This window comes from Arachis hypogaea, chromosome 6 (genome assembly GCF_003086295.3).
Source record: "Arachis hypogaea cultivar Tifrunner chromosome 6, arahy.Tifrunner.gnm2.J5K5, whole genome shotgun sequence".
In the NCBI taxonomy this organism is placed as follows: domain Eukaryota; kingdom Viridiplantae; phylum Streptophyta; class Magnoliopsida; order Fabales; family Fabaceae; genus Arachis; species Arachis hypogaea.
This window is the reverse complement of record NC_092041.1, coordinates 14728223-14732554: the sequence shown is the minus strand read 5'-3', so window position 1 is coordinate 14732554 and position 4332 is coordinate 14728223. Positions and strand designations below refer to the sequence as shown.

General features: G+C 39.2%; 1 non-coding gene across 1 annotated transcript; it reads left to right on the top strand.

The window, feature by feature from the left end:
• The first annotated feature begins 1742 nt into the window (after positions 1-1742).
• On the top strand, positions 1743-1848 carry LOC112699749 (small nucleolar RNA R71). Its single transcript, XR_003152689.1, has one exon. It is a non-coding gene; the product is annotated as a small nucleolar RNA R71 (small nucleolar RNA).
• The last annotated feature ends 2484 nt before the right edge of the window (positions 1849-4332 follow it).

The window sequence follows — 4332 nt, the reverse complement described above, 5'->3', positions numbered from 1 at the left end:
GCCTCCCAACAAGCGCTTCTTTATTGTCATTAGCTTGACAGAGGACTCTCATGGAGCCTCACAGATACTCAGAACCGTGTTGGAACCTCCCAACACCAAACTTAGAGTTTGAATGTGGGGGTTCAACACCAAACTTAGAGTTTGGTTGTGGCCTCCCAACACCAAACTTAGAGTTTGACTGTGGGGGCTCTGTTTGGCTCTGTTTTGAGAGAAGCTCTTCATGCTTCCTCTCCATAATGACAGAGGGATATCCTTGGGCCTTAAACACCAAGGATTCTTCATTCACTTGAATGATCAACTCTCCTCTATCAACATCAATCACAGCCTTTGCTGTGGCTAGGAAGGGTCTGCCAAGGATGATGGATTCATCCATGCACTTCCCAGTCTCTAGGACTATGAAATCAGTAGGGATGTAGTGGTCTTCCACTTTAACCAGAACATCCTCTACAAGTCCATAGGCTTGTTTTCGTGAATTGTCTGCCATCTCTAGTGAGATTTTTGCAGCTTGCACCTCAAAGATCCCTACTTCTCCATTACAGAGAGAGGCATGAGGTTTACACTTGACCCTAAGTCACACAAGGCCTTCTTGAAGGTCATGGTGCCTATGGTACAAGGTATTGAAAACTTCCCAGGATCCTGTCTCTTTTGAGGAATTTCTGCCTAGACAAGTCATCCAGTTCTTTGGTGAGCAAAGGAGGTTCGTCCTCCCAAGTCTCATTTCCAAATAACTTGTCATTTAGCTTCATGATTGCTCCAAGGTATTTAGCAACTTGCTCTTCAGTGACATACTCATCCTCTTCAGAGGAAGAATACTCATCAGAGCTCATGAATGGCAGAAGTAAGTCCAATGGAATCTCTATGGTCTCATTTTGAGCCTCAGATTCCCATGGTTCCTCATTGGGGAACTCATTGGAGGTCAGTGGACGTCCATGAGGTCTTCCTCAGTGGCGTTCACTGCCTCTCCTTCCTCCCAGAATTCGGCCATGTTGATGGCCTTGCACTCTCCTTTTGGATTTTCTTCTGTATTGCTTGGAAGAGTACTGGAGGGAGTTCAGTAATTTTCTTGCTCAGCTGACCCACTTGTCCCTCCAATTCCTAATGGAGGACCTTGTTTCAGTCATGAAACTTTGAGTGGTTTTGATTAGATCAGAGACCATGGTTGCTAAGTCAGAGGTATTCTGCTTAGAGCTCTCTGTCTGTTGCTGAGAAGATGATGGAAAAGGCTTGCTATTGCTAAACCTGTTTCTTCCACCATTATTGTTATTGAAACCTTGTTGAGGTCTCTGTTGATCCTTCCATGAAAGATTTGGATGATTCCTCCATGAAGGATTATAGGTGTTTCCATAGGGTTCTCCCATGTAATTCACCTCTTCCATTGAAGGGTTCTCAGGATCATAAGCTTCTTCCTCAGATGAAGCTTCCTTAGTACTGCTTGGTGCATTTTGCATTCCAGACAGACTTTGAGAAATCATATTGACTTGTTGAGTCAATATTTTGTTCTGAGCCAATATGGCATTCAGAGTGTCAATCTCAAGAACTCCTTTCTTCTGACTAGTCCCATTGTTCACAGGATTTCTTTCAGAAGTGTACATGAATTGGTTATTTGCAACCATTTCAATCAGTTCTTGAGCTTCAGTAGGCGTCTTCTTCAGATGAAGAGATCCTCCAGCAGAGCTATCCAAAGACATCTTGGACAGTTCAGAGAGACCATCATAGAAAATACCTATGATGCTCCATTCAGAAAGCATTCAGAGGACACTTTCTGATCAATTGTTTGTATCTTTCCCAAGCTTCATAGAGGGATTCTCCTTCCTTCTGTCTGAAGGTTTGGACTTCCACTCTAAGCTTACTCAATTTTTGAGGTGGAAAGAACTTTGCCAAGAAGGCATTGACTAGCTTTTCCCAAGAGTCCAGGCTTTCTTTAGGTTGAGAATCCAACCATGTTCTAGCTCTGTCTCTTACAGCAAAAGGGAATAGCATAAGTCTGTAGACCTCAGGGTCAACCCCATTAGTCTTGACAGTGTCACAGATTTGCAAGAATTCAGCTAAAAACTGATGAGGATCTTCCAATGGAAGTCCATGGAACTTGCAATTCTGTTGCATTAGAGAAACTAATTGAGGCTTAAGCTCAAAGTTGTTTGCTCCAATGGCAGGGATAGAGATGCTTCTCCCATAGAAGTCGGGAGTAGGTGCAGTAAAGTCACCCAGCACCTTCCTTGCATTGTTGGCATTGTTGTTTTCGGCTGCCATGTGTTCTTCTTCTTTGAAGAATTCGGTCAGGTCCTCTAAAGAGAGTTGTGCTTTGGCTTCTCTTAGCTTTCTCTTCAAGGTCCTTTCAGGTTCAGGATCAGCCTCAACAAGAATGCTTTTGTCTTTGCTCCTGCTCATAAGAAAGAGAAGAGAACAAGAAAATGTGGAATCCTCTATGTCACAGTATAGAGATTCCTTTAGGTGTCAGAGGAAAGAAGAGTAGAAGACAGAAGTAGAAAATTCGAACTTATCAAAGAAGATGAGTTCGAATTTTGCATTAAGGGATAGTGTTAGTCCATAAATAGAAGGATGTGAGAAGGAGGGAAGTATTTTCGAAAATTAAGTGAAAAATTTTGAAAACATTTTTGAAAACACTACTTAATTTTTGAAAATGAAAGTGGAAAAGAAATCAAGTGATTTTTGAAAAAGATTTTGAAATTAGAAATCAAAAGATTTGATTGAAAACTATTTTGAAAAAGATGTGGTTAAGAAGATATGATTGGTTTTAAAAAAATGTGATTGAGAAGATATGATTTGAAAAACATTTTAAAAAAGATTGATTTTGAAAATTAAAAACTTGACTAACAAGAAAAGATATGATTCAAACATTAAACCTTTCTCAACAGAAAAGGCAACATACTTGAAATGTTGAATCAAATCATTAATTGGTAGCAAGTATCTTTGAAAAGGAAAGAAATTGATTTTGAAAAAGATTTGATTGAAAAATTGATTTGAAAAAGATTTGATTTTGAAAATTGAAAACTAAAAAAATTGATTTGAAAACAAAATCTTCCCCCTTTGCCATCCTGGCGTTAAACGCCCAGAATGGTGCACATTCTGGCGTTTAACGCCCAAAATGCTACCCTTTTGGGCGTTAAACGCCCAACCAGGTACCCTGGCTGGCGTTTAAACGCCAGTCTGTCCTTCTTCACTGGGCGTTTTGAACGCCCAGCTTTTTCTGTGCAATTCCTCTGCTGTATGTTCTGAATCTTCAATTCTCTGTATTATTGACTTGAAAAGACACAAATTAAAATATTTTTGGATTTTTAATAATAAGGAAAAATCAAAATGCAACAAGAATCAAATAACAATGCATGCAAGACACCAAACTTAGCAGTTTGTATACTACTGACACTAATAAGAAATGCATATGAGACACACAAAACACTCAAGTCAATTGAATTCAAAGATCAGAGCAAGTAAATCATCAAGAACATCTTGAAGATCCTAAGACACATGAATGAATGCATGCAATTGACACCAAACTTAAATGAGACACTAGACTCAAACAAGAAATTTTTGGATTTTATGATTTTGTAATTTTTTTGTGTTTTTCGAAAATTAAGTGGAAAAAGATATCAAAATTCTTAATGAGAATTCAGGAATCAGTGCAATGCTAGTCTAAGACTCCGGTCCAGGAATTAGACATGGCTTCACAGCCAGCCAAGCTTTCAAAGAAAGCTTCGGTCCAAAACACTAGACATGGCCAAAGGCCAGCCAAGCCTTAGCAGATCACTGCTCCAAAAGCAAGATTGATAAAAATCAACAAGCTCTTGTGATGATAAGTTGAAACCTCGGTCCAATGAGATTAGACATGGCTTCTCAGCCAGCCAGATTCAACAAATCATCATGAAACTCTAGAATTCATCTTCAAGAATTTCGAAAAAAAATAAATACCTAATCTAAGCAACAAGATGAACCGTCAGTTGTCCAAACTAGAACAATCCCTGGGCCAATAACGCCAAAAAACTTGGTGTTGTTGCCGGATCTTGGCACTGATGTTTGATGAGCGGCGATAATTTGTATACTTTTTTGGGCATTTGTTTTTAGGTATTGTTTTTGGTATGATCTAGTTAGTTTTTTTAGTATATTTTTTATTAGTTTTTAGTTATTAAATTCACTTTTTGGACTTTACTATGAGTTTGTGTGTTTTTCTGTGATTTCAGGTATTTTCTGGCTGAAATTGAGGGACCTGAGCAAAAATCTGATTCAGAGCCAAAAAGGACTGCAGATGCTGTTGGATTCTGACCTCCCTGCACTCGAAGTGGATTTTCTGGAGCTACAGAACCCAATTGCGCGCTC